The sequence below is a fragment of the Bactrocera dorsalis genome, chromosome 2, assembly GCF_023373825.1.
Source record: "Bactrocera dorsalis isolate Fly_Bdor chromosome 2, ASM2337382v1, whole genome shotgun sequence".
NCBI classification, from domain to species: domain Eukaryota; kingdom Metazoa; phylum Arthropoda; class Insecta; order Diptera; family Tephritidae; genus Bactrocera; species Bactrocera dorsalis.
The window spans coordinates 48472569-48490691 of record NC_064304.1 but is presented as its reverse complement, the minus strand read 5'-3'; positions in this window follow the sequence as shown (position 1 = coordinate 48490691).

The window sequence follows — 18123 nt, the reverse complement described above, 5'->3', positions numbered from 1 at the left end:
CTTAATATTTTTTCCATAAGAACCTTGTACAGAGTATTAGAAAACTACAAAAAAAAATAAGCCAAATCGGCTCAGCCATTCACGCGTGATGCCTACATGAAATTATGTGTTTTGAAATGAAAAGAATGTTGAATTTACGTTGTGTTAAAAATCTTTTATTTTCGATTTTTCTAAATTTTTTTCAATGTAACGCAGTTTGATAAACAACTTTTTTTGGTTTCTATTCCGGAGCGTAAATGTACAGAGAAGATGGTTTTCCAACTCGGGAACTCGCCACGTATAACTGGCACGCACTCATGCAATCGTAGTTAGGATAATTTGGCATAAACATTCGTGATGAGTTCATATTTCGTTGAAGTGAATTGACAAAAGGCAGGTGGAATTGATATCAAACCACTGGAACTGAAATTTGCCTATTTCCAATTCTTATCCAATACGATGTAAAATGTCTTCGGCAAATGACCATCGCGAAAAGTGTGCGAACTTCAGTGGCATGCGAAGTAGCTATCGAATCGTCCATCGTTTGATTACATTTATTATCATGTTCCAGCAATTGTAATTGCTTGCATGCTTCTCGAAAAGTTACATACACCGTACCATTCACAGTGCCCACGTATATTTATCAATAGCAACCGAAGGTATTAGCAATCGTCGTTTTTCGGGTGGATTATGTAAATTCGTCCTAAGGAATTAGTTGAGAACACACCTGGATGTCAATCTATTGGTTGGCCTTGCTTTATGCGTACCTATTTCTTCGGCGATGCATTCCATGCATAATATCAAGGCATTTCCAAATAGAGCAATGTTCTCACAAACGAATCACTGACGCAAGTTGAGAAAAAACTCGTCAATGTAAATTTTGTTGTTGGAAGTGCTTCCGCTGGCTGTACTGTATTCTCTGGGTTGAAAAACACTCTTTAGCCATTCTCCAAATGAACTGCGAAACGCACAACAGTCGGAAAAGTCGATTTCACCAAACTACAATATCAAACATTGGCATGAGTTCTGAATGTGAATTAGACAATAGTGGCGAGTATGGTACGATCCATATGTTGTCGACTTCGATATTAACTACTCTAAGTTGAATGGTAAATGTCCTGCCATTATCGTCTGATGAGCTACGACCATAGAGTGGATATCCATCATTTCCAGTTTGCGTTTCCGAAAGAAAAGCTCGTGGATAATGTTTCGTGCATTTATTGCAAGTGGGATTGTGGTGTCCGCAAGGTCCATGCACCATATTGGTTTTCATCGCTTCGTAGAATAATGGATCTTTCTCTGCATGAGGAATTTCCGCAGAAATGATTTCATCAATTTGGTCTGGTGTAACCACCATCCACCATTCAAAGAAGAATGTGTGCGTGGGGCAAACCTCTTTTTTGCAACTCAACAGAGTACATCCAGCATACATACGTTGCTTCTAGATTAAGTCCATCAAACATCGTAGCTGTTGTTTGAAAAGTCTTGCTGTATTATCGTGATGATCGCTTGCTGATTGACAGCGATCCATAATTCCACACATATGTCATCGCATCCTGGGAGTCTCATGTAGTTCATGTGTCTTGGGCTGCCATACGTTGATGGCAAAAAGAACGCCGACCGATATTAGCGCGATGTCTTCGTTGCTTCGTAACAAATTTCAATCTGTAATTGATCACTTCGTTTGAAACACACATAAAGTTTTCACTGAATAATTTTCAATAATTTTTCTGGAATAAAAAGTAAGTGACCGAAATTGAACGATTCAAATAATTTACAAATCAAAATATTGAAAAACAAAACAAAAAAGAATTGTATGAAAAGTCAATTTTTGGAAATTTCCAATTTTTCATAATAGAAGCAGAATTGAGCATTGTTGGTAAGTTAAAGAGTATAATGTACGAAATAAGAATTATTTGCTAAATAGTGTAAAAATCCCATGTTAATTAAATGGGAAAAGTATCCTTATTTAGGCAGGGTTAAACGGCATCTAAAAAATTTTTCTTTGTTTCCAAAATAGTTTTTACGTCAAAAAGAAACGATTTTGACGTTACCCAAGTGGAAATAGCCAACTTGGTAAATAACGGACACCCTAATATACATATGTAGATGTGTATGTACGTACTCGATGGAATTTCCATTGTTTACGCATCGAAATTTTGTAACATGCGCACATTTTCAAAGCTGATACATTTTTTGCCACACATGATTCAAAACAGTCCAGCAGAAAATTGTTGTTGTTTGCTGTACTTATAGATTTACCCAAAGATTTACTCGTAGATTTACTTATAGTTTACCCAAAGTTTCACATCAATTCAAACAATCCTCGCAACGCTATGAACTGGCATGATACGATTGGAATCGAAGCCACCCATACCGATTACTCGATCGTGATTGCCGAAGAACAGATTGTTCGTGTTGCATTAGATCAGTTGACGCTGGCGGCTTTTCGAATTTATTACCCATGGTCACAAGTCACAACATTTGTATTTTGCCCAGTTGTATTTTTACGATGTCAATACGGCTGTTGAATATAGAATGCGAGAACAATCAAATAAAACTTACGATGCTGTTTTAATGAGACTGTTTCTGTTGGATTCGATAGAATTAATCCATTTATTCTTTCATTTCGTACAATGAAGGAACATTGTTATAATGAAAGTTATTTGTATGGCTATTGCCATGACCACGAAGATAAGGGACCATTGCAGCATTTTGCATAAATCTCAAAAACTATTATTCCAGTACATTGTTGATATGTACATACATGCATATCGTCACCTGAGATGCAAAATAACGTATCATCAAATTCAAAATTGAGTTTTTTACTGATTACGATTCACCACATCATATTACATACATATGTGTCACAAATTTTAAGCTTCTGAGAGCAAAAATACCCAAGCTATATTAAAAATTCAAAAAAACGTATCATCAAGTGCTTGATTTCGTTAAACAAAATAACGTATCATCACTCATGTATGTAAATATAACAGAGTGTTTGTTTTTTTTTATATCGAAGTTAGCCTTCATTTATTGTTTATGTTTATTTTTAGTGATTAAGTTCAATGTGCTTTGGTTAGTTTAGGCTACATGGTTGATCGGACGTGGACTACTATATATAGTACATATCGCTCATTTGCTGCAAGACCGGTATAAGTCAAAAAAATCGATTCTCCAGAAAACGCGTTTAAAGTTTTCAACTGACTACAACCTTACACGGTGACTCCAACCTTACACCTCTTCTCAAGCGGAGCATATAAGAGGTATTCATACGAATTTTTCACTCAACATGAAGTATGATATAACGAACAATTCTGCAGCATTAACTCAAAAATCACGTTTTTTGATTTATGCCGGTCTTGCAGCAAATGAGCGATATATGTAGCCGTTTGTGTGTTCGAACTTATAAATTAACAAAACGCTTCCCGCCTGTTCGGTGGGATATTTGAAGGTATACGCCCCCAAGTGATTAAGTCTTGACCTCACTAACGCAAGCCAGTCAAGAAGGAAGTGTTGAGTTGCTTCCACCTAATCTTCTTCCATACAGCTTCTGCAGATGGCGTCTGGTAGGATTCCCAGCTTTACTGGGTAGAAGCCAATAGGGCAATGAGGACAGCGTGTGTAAAATTGTGGCCCAGCGCTGACCAAGCTTTCGCGACGCCCAGCTACCGATAGCGGTTCTATGGTGCCTCTTCTTGCTAGCTCATATTTCCTGCGATTCCGCTGTGGTCTGGCGTTCATATCATTCTTATCACAAGACACTCGATGCTATTGATAGCGAGGTTAGGTCTTCGATCAGCTCTGAATTCTCTCATTGTTAATGAGTTCAAGGCTGGAATCGCCGCCCTGCTATCTGAGTCGATGGTCACTTCTCTGAAGGAGGCTGCACTCCGGAGTAGTAAATCTACTGGAGTTGATAGAGAGCTCCTGACAGCAGACCCCTCCACCTTTGACCCATCCGTGAAGATGCTCACTAACCCTTTTCTCCAACGGCTTCTTACGCCAGAGTTCGATTTAGCGACTCCATGATCCAAGTGACCCGCGCTTTTTTAGGAATTCAGCAGTCTATGCTTTTACAAAGTTTAACAATAACTAAGAAGAAATGGCAACATCTGCAGGACATAGAAGCTTTAATTCCAGCAGACTGTTATTACTTTTATGATAATGTACCTTTTGAATAATTAGTTATTTAATAAATAATAATTAAACATTATCCTCTTTTTTTAGCTTGAAATATTTAAATTTTTTCTAGTACCATATGTACATATTAATAATAAAAATAACATGAAATATGAAAAACTTGCAACTGTTTTTATTTAAAATTAAAAAAAGTTTTAATATTCAATTTTTTAATTTTAATACAAATTTAGATTGATCATACGTTATTTTGTTTCAGAAATGAAAATTCAAAATAACGTAAGACACCTACTATAAAATTTGCTTAATTTTTTCTTTATTTTTTTTTTCTAAAATATACTTATAGTTTCCTGTTAATTCAGATTTGAAAATTTTGTTTCAATATCTCAAAAGGGTTTTCTTTTTATACGGTTTTTTGCTTCTCCTGTAAACCTACGAAAAGTTATGTTACGTTATTTTGCATTTCAGGTACATATGTTAAAATAGAAGGATGTCGACTACATTTTATACAATCACAGTGATACAATCAAGTGGATTTGAGAGCAGCAGTATATATTAGCAATATTACTGATTACTTGCAAACGAATCAAATAGGAAATGTTAACCTAGGTCGTAAAGTGATTTTGCCATCATCCTCCACTAGGTCTCTGAGAAACATGTATCAAAATTACATAGATGCAATGTCAATTGCTCAGCTCTTGGCAAGCCATCGTTTGTTACAATGACTTGTAATCTGAATTGACCGGAGATTGTAAGTGATCCTAATGAGTCATCTTATTCTCATATAGACCTGAAATAGATGTGCGTGTGTTTAAATCTAAATTAAAATAATTGATTTCTGAATATGAGAATGGAATAAAGATGTATTTGACAAAGTTGAGGCTCTTATATGTAGGTAGGTATAGACAGTCAAATTTCAAAAAAGAGGTTTGGCTCATACTAATATTTTGATAACTTTATGTGAAAGTGACACCGGACAAAACAAAGAGTTTCCAAAGGATTTTGTACAATCAACGAAAGAATCAGTTATTAGTTATCCGTTGTATAGACGACGCGATAATTATATTGTTGCGAATTTACTCCTTGCTAGTTTTACTTTACTGGGTTCGTATCTCTGGATTGACAAATGAAACCAAAAGCCGTTTAATTCACTTCAACCAAATCTCTTTATTTTACAACTCGTCTACACTATAGCAGTTTACTCAGAGAACGTCAGAGTAGACGTTCTCTGTCATAATGCCAATCATCGCATACGATTGACGTATCACGTAATTTTCTTTCGTACGTTTGCCGATCCGTGCACGGATGTAACGATTCGACCCCGGTTCACCGCACAAGTAGCACAAACACCCCACTACACTACACAAACGCACTGTGCAGCGCTAGACTTGTGCAGTTTACTTGTGTGGTCTATGGCCGGCATAAGCAAAGATTCATAAGTATTGTGAGCTCATAAGCAAACACTTGTGAATATATACTTCATACAAGCTAATACTATGTTCAGACCGAAAATTTCAAAGATTAGATTACATTTAAGCATTTCATAATCCAACAGTGTTCTCACTGCCGTTAGAAAGATCAAAAAACAGCTGTTATTGTCATTCATGAATTCACATCGCTTAATATTTATCAAAAGAAAAGATTGTCATATAGTATTTTGAAATAAAAGCCGTCTTTTTTTAATATTTTCCATATAATAGAAATAATGGATGCATTTTTTCATTTGCTTGGTCGATTTTCAGGTGAAATTAGATTCATTGTTTTAAAAAAAATTTGTTTGTTTACATTTTTTTCCCTTTGTAGTGTCTAAATCAGCTGTGATAATGTAATAGTTTTCCAGTGCTGACTAGTATTTTTCCAGTGCTGACAAGTAGATTGCGCAAAATCAGAGTCGCACGGACAGATTTAGCGTGGATCAGTTTCAAATCATTTCAATGAAGTGATTTGGAACTGTCATTTTTGTATGGCGAAATCTTGATAAATTTTTAAGATTAGTGGGATAATCCATTCAACAGCCGAAATCGTGTGATTAAGTGTCGGTCTGAACATAGTATAAGCAGCTTACAAGCCAAAACTCTCTCTCTCAAGCGGCCTTTACACGGTCACACATGCTTGCGAACATGGCTTGATGTACAAGTTTGACGTTTTCGTTCACACGGTCATGCATGTGTGTGAACTTCATTTTCGTTCAGCTTTTAACGAATAAACATGGCAAGCGCATTAGTGGCAGCTCTTCTGATTGAAGAAATTTTAGAAAAGGAGGAAGAGGAAGAAATTGCAAAAAGTGGCAAGAAAAAACGAATTTGGGTGCAAGATTGGCGTAAGAAAAGACCAACACGCTCGCATACAAATTTGTTAAAAGAACTGGAAATATCTTGCCCAAAGCATTACAAATGAATGAAATGAAATGAATTAATTTTACATTTTAAATTGTCCAAGCTAGCGTTACGATCCTCTGCGAATGGTAGCCACCTTGTCGTGGTGCAGAGGCTTAAACCGCAGCACAGCACGGCATCCCCCATCCACCAGGGATGATGCTGCTTAGCATCTCCCCTGGGGGATGGCAGAGGCCGCATGTGCGCGGCGACCAAGAGCTACCACCTCCTAATCCAGGGTGTTATGCGACCCGTGCCCATTGGATGATTTGCAGCCAGGAGGTCAATTCGGCTGTATTCGTACGGAGCCTTCCCAATACCGGGCCGCATTGGGAAGTAACGGTGGCCTTACTGCGTCAAGGGGCTCTGGCGCAGCGGACTTTCAGATTCCCCTTATTGTAGACTAGACCGGGAGGCCCACAACACGGGCCAAACGGTCGTAAGAAAAAGATGGAACAACAACAAAACAACAAAACAACTAACAACAACAAACAAACAACGGCAACAACAACGGCAACGACAACGGCAAAAACAACATCGACAACCGCAACAACAACAACAACAATTGCAACAACGGACAAAAGCAGCAGCAGCAGTAGCACTGCAAGCAAGAGTGGCCCAGGAACTAGGAAAAAGTCTAGCTTCCTGGATGCCCTGTCGCCCGAAGAGCGAGCACTCTTTGAGAGGCACGCACGGGACGACGACGATGTGCCCTCCCGCAGCAGTGCACAGCGTGGTAAGTCAGTGAAGACCACGGTAAAGCGCGTAAATGCTGCCCCCGCAACCCCCTCGAGCAGGACCGACTGCGGAGAGGAGGGTGGTTTCACGAAAGTGGAATCAAGGGGTGAACGGAAACGGAGAAGGCAACGAGGGAACATTCCGCGTACCCCGGAGCCAGGACAGCCAGGAGGTCATGGCGATCCTCGCAGAGCAGGAATGAGCGGAGCCACTCTTAAGTGGTACCTAAGATTCCTGGAGGACGGCTTGACACCAGAGTCAGCTGAAAAGCGTGCTCTGAGTAGGAGCAGTGGGTACAACCCCTCTCCCAACAAAGAACAGCGCACAGGCGCCAACGGTGGATCGGCGGCAACCAGGCGCAGAAATCGAAGGCGTCGCCGAGCTCACGCTGCCTCGCTAGAGGGACGGAGTGAAGCAAGACCGGCGCCCCAAGAGGCACCTAGAATGGATAAGAGGAAGTGTGGCCAAATAACACCTCAGGAGCCACCAAGACCAAAGAGGGTAAAAGAGGACAAACCACAAGAGGCCAGTGGAAAACGCTCCAACCCCAACCAGCAGCCAACCGCAAGCCGCAAATATGCAGAGGCTGTGAGCAGCATTCGGATGGCTGTTTTGCCCCGCAACTACCCGGCGGAGGCCCTGGGATCCGAACAACTGACGGCTCTCCAGGACTGCATTGTGGATGCCCTGTCTGTCGGCGTAGGCTTCACCGGAGCCTTTAACGGCATATTTTTCAAGGGTGGCATGCTGCTGGTTGACTGCCAAAATGAAAAGTCGGCCACCTGGCTGAAAGGGATTATACCAAGGCTGGAAGGTTGGAACGGTCCGGCCCTGAGTGTAAGAAGGGGTGAAGAGATTCCACAGCTTCACAGCATGGTGGCGTTCTTCCCCAGAAGCGCAGACAAAGGCTATGACATCGCGCTCAATCTGGTAAGGAACCAGAATGAAGGTTTAAGTACCTCGGCGTGGAAAGTCGTATCGAGCAAGGTTGAGGGTTCCGGATGGAACCTCAACATAACGATGGACGATGAGTCCTATAAGTACATTCGGCAGAAGGGATTCAGATTGAATTTCCGCTTCGGCAAGATTGTCGTGAGGCCATGGAGGCCCAAGACCACGTCATCAAGCCAGGGAGCTACGACGGGGACGACCGAAACACCGGCTCCACCCGTAACCCACCAAGCAGAGCATGAGGCAACTGCGGCTGAGGTTTCGGGAGGGCAAAATGAGTCCCCCAACGAACCCACCCCGGCTGGGCAGGTTGAGGCCACCACCGCGGCTGGTGACAACAGCAACGAGCCCCCCAACGAGCAAGGAGGCACGCTACCATCAACCCAGGAGCTTCTGGAGGGGCTGGAGATGCAGGTCGAGGAAGACATCGTGGACGAAGATCTGTCTCTGATAGAGCCAGCACTATAAGCTCTGGAACCGGCATGGAAGTGGCTCAGGTGAACCTGCATCACGCATCGGCGGCCTCGGCAGTCATCGTGAAGAGGTTCATCTCGGATAACCTGAGCGTCCTTCTAATCCAGGAACTCTGGGTTTTCAGAGGAGAGGTAAGAGGCCTCAACACGAGAAATAGCAAGGTAATCTGGGATCTCTCCAGCGAGAGACCCCGTTCCTGTGTAGTCGTTAGAGCCGATATAGACTTTTTCTGTATTTCAGAGTTTCTAACGCAAGATCTGGTGGCGGTGCAGGTGAAGGACAGGGAAGGGTCGGACTTCGTCCTCGCATCCGCGTACTTCCCGGGAGAAATAGCCACAGCACCCCCCCCCCCATCGATACTCAGTCTGGTGGAGTATTGCAGGGCCAACAATCTTCCCTTGACCATAGGATGCGATGCCAATGCGCATCACACGGAATGGGGTAGCACGGACTGCAACGTGAGGGGTGAGTCACTTCTTGAGTTCATACTTAGTAATAGTATTAGTATAGAGAATGTAGGGTGTGAGCCCACCTTTGTAACTAGTGTTCGCAGGGAAGTCCTGGACATCACCCTAAGTAACGACAGCATGACCGGGCTGATCTCACAGTGGCGGGTGTCAACAGAGCCCTCACTGTCAGATCACAGGATCATCCGTTTCGTTCTGGGGGTGGCAGTCGGGGACAGACCTCCGACTCGTACCCCGCGAAATACGAACTGGGGTACTTTCAAAGAAGTTTTAAGCAATAATATAAGCATAAGCGTAGTGGAGCAGGCGGATGGTAGGTCAACCACAGATGGACTGGAGTGCAGACTGAGTGCCATAAACCGATCCATTGTGGACGCCTATCATTGTGCCTGTCCAGTGAGAACGACCACCAGTAAACAAAGCTGCCCCTGGTGGTCCAGTAAACTCTCAGCCCTCAGACTTAAAGTGCGCAGGCTATTCAACAAAGCCAAGCGCACAGGCAGCTGGGAGGACTACAAACGGCACCTAACAGACTACAACAAGGAGATTAGGCTTGCCAAGTCAAACAGTTTCAGAAATTCTGTGATAGCGTCTCCTGGACCCCTGAGGCAGCAAGACTGCACAAGGCGTTGTCGAAGGGTAAGACGGACACAGTATTATCCCTAAAAAGACAAGACGGGACTTATACGACAAGCGCGGAGGAGAGGGCAGATACACTCCTACAAACGCACTTCCCGGGGACAATTCAAGCGGACCTAATTCCAACCTCGGTCACACATAGGCCGGACCGCTCAGACTGGCTGACTGCGAGGAACCTGTTCACTGCAGACTCGGTCAGGTGGGCACTGGCCTCCTTTTCGAGCTACAAGTCACCGGGAGTGGACGGCGTCTTCCCGGCCCTCTTGCAGCAGGGTATGGATATTCTCCTTCCACACCTGCTAGGGCTGATGAGAGACAGCCTGGCGTTGTCGTACATCCCTGAACCGTGGAGAACAGCAAAAGTAATTTTCATCCCCAAGATAGGGAAGAGAGACTACTCGTTAGCCAAATCGTTTCGGCCTATAAGTCTCACATCCTTTATGCTGAAAGGGATGGAAAAAGTTCTAGACAATCACATTAGATCGGAAGTGCTAAGGATCGCACCCCTACATGCCAGACAACATGCGTACAGAGCGGGTAGATCAACGAACACTGCTCTGTACCAACTCACGTCTGAGCTACGGGATTCGCTGGACAATGGCGAGGTTGCGATCTGCGCCTTCCTTGATATTGAAGGTGCCTTTGATAACGCGTCCCACACTAGCGTGATCAAGGCACTCGAGAGAAGGAACGTCAACCCCACGATACGCAGATGGATAGAAGCCCTTCTGCGCACGAGGGTTGCAGAAACATCGGTAGGGAATAGTAAGATACGTCTTGGCACCACGAGGGGCTGCCCACAGGGCGGAGTACTGTCCCCTTTGCTATGGAGCCTGATAGTAGACGAACTACTCGAGCTGCTCAGCAGCAATGGAATCCGCTGTCAGGGATACGCGGACGACATTGTCTTAATGGCGAGAGGCAGATTTGAGAACACTCTCTGTGACATTGTTCAAAGGGGCCTAAACCTGGCGAAAGGATGGTGCACCACGGTAGGACTAAACATCAACCCAGCAAAAACCACCGTGGTCCCATTCACTAGGCGGACATCTCTTCCGGGCCTGAGGTCCCTAACAATTGGGGGCACAGAGGTGGAAATGGACTTAACGTTGTCCAAAGCAACTAGAGCACTCATGATATGTAGACGCCTGGCCGGCAGGTCATGGGGATGCAAGCCTAACATCATCAGATGGCTGTATACCATGATAGTAAGGCCTATTATCACCTATGGAGCGGTTGCCTGGGCTAACAAAGCAGCACAGTCCTCTGTGATTCAGAGACTAACAAAGCTGCAGAGACTTGCCTGTGTCTGTGCTACGGGGGCAATGCGCACATGCCCCACGGTGGCACTGGAAGTCATACTAGAGCTCACACCGCTGCATGAGGTGATCAAGCTAGCAGCTAAACACACCATGCTACTAATGTCAGCAGAAGGCTGTGGAAGAGGGAAGATAGTGTCCTCTAAACAGATGGATGCTTTAGCGGAAAGCACACCGCTAGCCCTCCTCCCAAGAGACGGCACATCAAAGAAAATAAGCTTTAAGAAGAACTTCACAGTAACTCTAGGCAGCAAAACGGAGTGGAAGGACTCCACTCTGGAAAGGCTGCTGGAGGACAGTACCATTCAATGGTACACTGATGGCTCAAAAACACCGGAAGGCATTGGGGCAGGCATAGTGGGTCCACATACTAAGATGTCCATCCCTATGGGCTGCTACCCGAGCATCTTCCAGGCTGAAGTTTTTGCCATCAGTCAGTGCGCCGAAGTTAACCTCAGCCGCAACTATCGCAACCAGCGCATAGCTATTCTCAGTGATAGTCAAGCGGCACTAAAAGCGATCCTGTCGTTCGAGACCAAATCACTTTTAGTCGAGGAATGTGTAGAAAGGCTAAACCGCCTGTCCTTGCGCAACCGGGTGCACCTAATTTGGGTACCTGGGCACAAGGGAGTGGAAGGAAATGAGAAGGCCGACGAACTGCGACTTGGAGCCGGAAACACCACCACACTTAATCCTAGATTGCTCAGCACTCTGTGGAAAAAAGCTCAAGGCCCTGGATTCAGTATACATCAGCAGGGATCACATCACCTCACTGGCACCCGGTAAACTACTGGAATTATTCAGGCTGCTGGGGCTCTGGGAGGTCATGTGATATAGGGGAGGGCACAATAGACCCTAGGTCGCGGTGCAGAACCTCAAATATCATTCTATTTCTATTTCTAGCGTTACGATCAATTTCTTTTAATTTTGTTAGAAGCACTTCATAAGCTGCATTCTTTTTGTTTTTGTAGCACTCGCTTTTTACCTGCCACAGTTCTGGAAAACTTCGATAGAGTTCAAAGAACTCTTTCCAAAACTGCTCGTTCATGCGCGACACCATTACCAGGGATAATGGGATGCCCAACTTATTCCAGTGTGAGAGCGCTTCAAAATAAGCGTTTTTTATAACATTTTCCATTATGGCCAGATTGGACAAAATACAAATATTTGGACATTTAAATTAAAACACCCAACATTTAGTAAGAATAAAAATTACTATTTAGTGGTTATTTAATACATAGAGAATCTATTTAAATCTTTGTATGGCATGTTAAAACAACTGACTTTTGACTTTTTAATACCCAATAAAAGGTTTTAAGCTTTTAAGCTCTTAATCAATAAATGTTTTTAATAATTTTCCATTGAAAATAATACTATGATGCTTGATATTACAAAATGTTTCGTCAAATACATTTAGATTTGATAAATTTATTTAATTTTCATTGTTTTACATATTTTGTAAGTGCAACAAATCTCTCCGTTTACATATTTTTTTGGAAAGTTTTCAATCTGGCCATCGCTCGTTTCCAATTGCTAAACGTCAAAACCTACTGAACTCGATTAGCTGTCAAAGTTCAGTAGGTTTTGACGTTTAGCAATTGTTCTCACACTTCCAGTGAGAGAGGAGTTGGACATCTCATTATCTCTGCCATTACTGTAGACTGCAGGGATAAAGGGTTGTTAAACTTATTCCAGTGTGAGAGCGCCTCAAAATAAGCGTTTTTTATAACATTTTCCATTATGGCCAGATCGAACAAAATAAGAATTTTTGGCATTTTAAATTAAACACCCAACATTTGGTACGAATAAAAATTACTATGTAGTGGTTATTTATTATATGGAGAAACTATTTAAATCTTTTTAATGTATATTACAAGTACTGAATTTTGACCTTTCAATACCCAATAAAAGAATTTAATCCTGTTAGCTCTCAATCGTTAAATGTTTTTAATCATTGTCCATTGAAAACAATACTATGATGCCTCAAATTACAAAACCTTTCATCAAATACCTTTAAATTCCACAAATTTATTTAATTTTCATTGTTTTTCATTTTTATAAGTGGTCTTAAACGATGCAACAAATCCCTCCGTTTACATATTTTTTTGGTAAGATTTCAATCTGGCCATCGCTCGTTTCCAATTGATAAACGTCAAAACCTACTGAACTCGATTAGCTGTCAAAGTTCAGTAGGTTTTGACGTTTAGCAATTGTTCTCTCACTTCCAGTGAGAGAGGAGTTAAACATCTCTTTATCTCTGGTTGCGGCCAGGGATAATGGGATGCCCAACTTATTCCAGTGTGAGAGCGCCTCAAAATAAGCGTTTTTTATAACATTTTCCATTGTGGCCAGATCTAACAAAATAAAAATTTTTGGGCATTTTAAATTAAAACAGCCAACATTGAGTACGAATAAAAATTACTATGTAGTGGTTATTTATTATATTGTTACAAAAAAGTAGTATTAAGTTGTATTTGTATTACTATATGCATCCCTGATTATGAACAATAGCTGTAAGTATATGGAATAGCATTTGTAGACATCTGGCGCCACACTGTCTGCTCGTCTAGTTAAACAATTGCCGCGACTGTCTGCTTAGTCTGGCGCCGTATAGCCGTATGTTCTGGTAATTTCCAGACGCGATATTCTAGAAGGACACGTCGGCATCAGCGAGAAGTGCGTGGCTATATAAGCCGTGGCAGCGCCAACGTAATGGATCAGTGCTAAGAGTAAACTGCTATAGTGTAGACGAGTTGTGAAATAAAGAGTTGTTGAATTAAATTAAACAGTGTTGATTTTATTTGTCAATCCAGAGATACGGACCTAACAAAGTAAACTAGCAAGAGTAAATTCGTAACAATATGGAGAAACTATTTAAATCGTTTTAAAGTATTTTACGAATTTACTCTTGCTAGTTTACTTTGTTAGGTTCGTATCTCTGGATTGACAAATAAAATCAACACTGTTTAATTTAATTCAACAACTCTTTATTTCACAACTCGTCTACACTATAGCAGTTTACTCTTAGCACTGATTGATTACGTTGGCGCTGCCACGGCTTATATAGCCACGCACTTCTCGCTGATGCCGACGTGTCCTTCTAGAATATCGCGTCTGGAAATTACCAGAACATACGGCTATACGGCGCCAGACGCAAGCAGACAGTCGCGGCGCCAGACTCAGCAATTGTTTACCTAGACAAGCAGACAGTGCGGCGCCAGATGTCTATTGTTTCGACGAGCAGACAGCCGTGGCGCCAGATGTCTACAACAAGACAAATGCTATTCCATATACCTATAGCTATTGTTCATAATCAGGGATGCATATAGTAATACAAATATAACTTAATACTACTTTTGTAACACTGCCCTCCACTAAAGCCTAATCGTCCCGATTAGGCACAAATCCTCTTGAACCAAATGGGGCGAGCCTCTCCAAATGTACTACTTTCATTTTACATCGTGCTTTCCCATTTCTTTGTATGCGGTTATACCACGTCATTAAGTCGTTTCATCACCATATAGGGTCCTTCCCAGGCTGTCTGCAATTCGGGGACAAGCCCTTTCTTTCGAAGTGGATTGTATAACAGGACCAGATCACCTTCTTCAAAACCTTTTGAATTTGCCGCTTGATCGAACCGGTCCTTCATCTTATTGCTCATCAGATGCGTATGCTGTCTTACCATTAGATGCAATTCATTCATTTCTTCCTTTAAGGCAGAACAATAATCTCCATCATTTCTTACAGCTGTAGGATTCGTACCAAACTTAAGATCAGCAGGGAGTCGCAGATCAGATCCGAAAATAATCTTTGCTGGCGTGTAACCAGTTGTCTCGTGCTTCGCTGAACGATACGCCAGCAGGAACATCTGGATGCACTTGTCCCAATTCCGTTGGTCTTTATCAACGATTTTCCGCAGATGTTCTTCGAGCGTTCGGTTGAATCTCTCTACCATCCCATCTGATTGTGGGTGTAACGCTGTTGTCCGTGTCTTGTGGATGCCCAATAATGTACAGACTTCTTGGAAAATGGGAGATTCGAAATTTCTGCCTTGATCTGAGTGTAATTCGACGGGCACTCCGAACCTTGTTATCCAATTTTCTACAAACGCTTCGGCTACGGTCTTCGCTTCCTGGTTTGGTAAGGCATATACTTCTGGCCATTTACTGAAATAGTCCATGACAACCAGTAGATATTTGTTTCCGGCCGTACTGGTTGGGAACGGACCTGCAATATCCATTGCGACTCGTTCAAATGGTGATCCCACGTTGTACTGTTGTAGCCTACCGCGACTTTTGGCTTTAGGACCTTTAGCTGCCATGCACTCTACGCAATTACTTATCCAGTCTGCTATGGAATCTCGACAATCGATCCAGTAGAACCGTTGTTTAATCTTCTCTACAGTTTTTGTTATTCCAAGGTGCCCTCCACTAGGTCCATTGTGATATTCTTTCAATACTTTTGGGATCATGGACTTCGGTACTATGATCAGCAGACGAGAATGTTTGCCATCTTCGCTTTCCCAGGTACGATGAAGGTATCCATTAACGAGGTTTATGCTGTTCCATTGGGCCCAATATGCTTTTGCAGTTGGACTCTCGCTACTTATTTGTTCCTTTGGTGGTCGTACCCCATTTTCTTTGGCCATTACCAGCTTTGCAAGATCAGGGTCCTCCAGCTGATTGATTCTGATGCGGTGAGGAGTCCAATCATCTTCAGGTTCTATATTCAGTGATCGCACGTCGATTATACCTTCTTTTCCTTCTGATTTGGAGCAATGTTTAAATTCCAGTGGACAAGGGCGATGTGATAATGCATCCGGATTTTGTGGTGAATCCTCTTTCGGTGTTCTGTTGGTTGTTTCCATTTTGATGGGTTTACTTTTATCTTGCAATTTCGGGCAAAGTGACCCGCTTTTCTACAGTTGAAACATCTGCCTGTTGTATTTACTCGCTGTGCAGCAATTGTCTTCAGAGTCTTCAATATTTCTTCCATCAGCGCCGGTTGTTCCATTTCAACCCTTTGTACTTTGTGTGCTGGTTTACTTAGTAGGGAAGCTGTTTCCTGTGTGAGGGCGTGCGAAACCGTTTCAGCAAACGTTCTTTTTGGCATGCATATGTGGCGCGTTTGGTGTCCACATCACGAATTCCATTTATGAAACATTGAATTTTTACCCTCTCAATGTAATCCACAGGTGCATCTGCATTTGCCAAATGAGCCAGTCGTTCTATTTCAGTTGCGAACTCTTGCAATGACTCGTTCATCTTCTGACCCCTATTTTGCAGTTCGATCTGGTATATTTGTTTCCGGTGCTCACTACCATAACGTCTTTCTATCGCACTCATCAATGCCTCATAGTTGTCCCGTTCACAGTCTGGAATAGTCTGAAGGATTTCTGCCGCAGGTCCTTTCAATGATACAAATAAGGACGCCACTTTGTCCGCTGCATTCCAGTTATTGGCCATTGCTGTCTTTTCAAACTGAAGTTTGAAAATTTGAAATGGAATACTTCCATCGAATGTGGGTGCCTTCAATCTTTGATTATTTGTTGATGGTGCAGGGCCATGTAGTTGCAGTTCTCGCACACGATTATTCAGTTGAAGAAATTCTGATCTTAAATTTTCTTCGTCATTTTTTATTGTGCTTAATTCGTCTTCAAATTTTGAAAATTTCTCTTGCACTTGTGTATTATTTTCTGTAATCTGTTGTACCAAACGCTTTTCTAACTGCGTATTATTTTCAGTTATTTGTTGTGTAAGGCGAGACTCTAACTGTGATGTATTTTCAGCTATTTGCGTTATTTGCTGTGCCAGACGATTTTCTGCCTGCACTGCATTTTTTGCATTTTCGGCTATTTGCTGTGCCAGACGATTTTCTGTTTGCACTGCATTTTCTGTTATTTGTGATATATTTTCAGCTATTATTTGCTTAAAAGCCACTAACAGCATGTTCATGTCTCCACTTGATGATGTTCGTTGTTCTTCTACTTTTTCTTCTACCTTTGTAGAAGTTTCTGGCCCATCAAATTCGAACTCGTCCACATTAATTCCATCTGCTTCCATTGCTTCACGTAATCGTGCCTGCAGATCCGCCTTTTGCCCGCTTATCGGCAATTTACGCTCCTCCAGTTCCTTTTTTAATTGCTGAATTCTCAATTCTCCGAATTTAAACCATCTTGAATTTGGATTATTTGACAATCCCACTTCTGACACCAATTGTTACGAATTTACTCTTGCTAGTTTACTTTGTTAGGTTCGTATCTCTGGATTGACAAATAAAATCAACACTGTTTAATTTAATTCAACAACTCTTTATTTCACAACTCGTCTACACTATAGCAGTTTACTCTTAGCACTGATTGATTACGTTGGCGCTGCCACGGCTTATATAGCCACGCACTTCTCGCTGATGCCGACGTGTCCTTCTAGAATATCGCGTCTGGAAATTACCAGAACATACGGCTATACGGCGCCAGACGCAAGCAGACAGTCGCGGCGCCAGACTCAGCAATTGTTTACCTAGACAAGCAGACAGTGCGGCGCCAGATGTCTATTGTTTCGACGAGCAGACAGCCGTGGCGCCAGATGTCTACAACAAGACAAATGCTATTCCATATACCTACAGCTATTGTTCATAATCAGGGATGCATATAGTAATACAAATATAACTTAATACTACTTTTGTAACAGTATATTAGAAGAACTGAATTTTGAACTTTTAATACCCAATAAAAGGATTTCAGCTTTTTAGCTCTTAATCATTAAATGTTTTTAACCATTGTCCATTGAAAACAATACTATGATGCATCACATTACAAAACGTTTCATCAAATACTTTTAAATTTCATAAATTTATTTAATTTTCATTGCTTAACATTTTTTATAAGTGGTCTTGAACGATGCCACAAATCCCTCCGTTTTCATATTTTATTGGTAAGTTTCAGTCTGGCCATCGCTCGTTTCCAATTGCTAAACGTCAAAATCTCCTCAATCCAGTCAACTGTCAAAGGATAATGGGATGCCCAACTTATTCCAGTGTGAG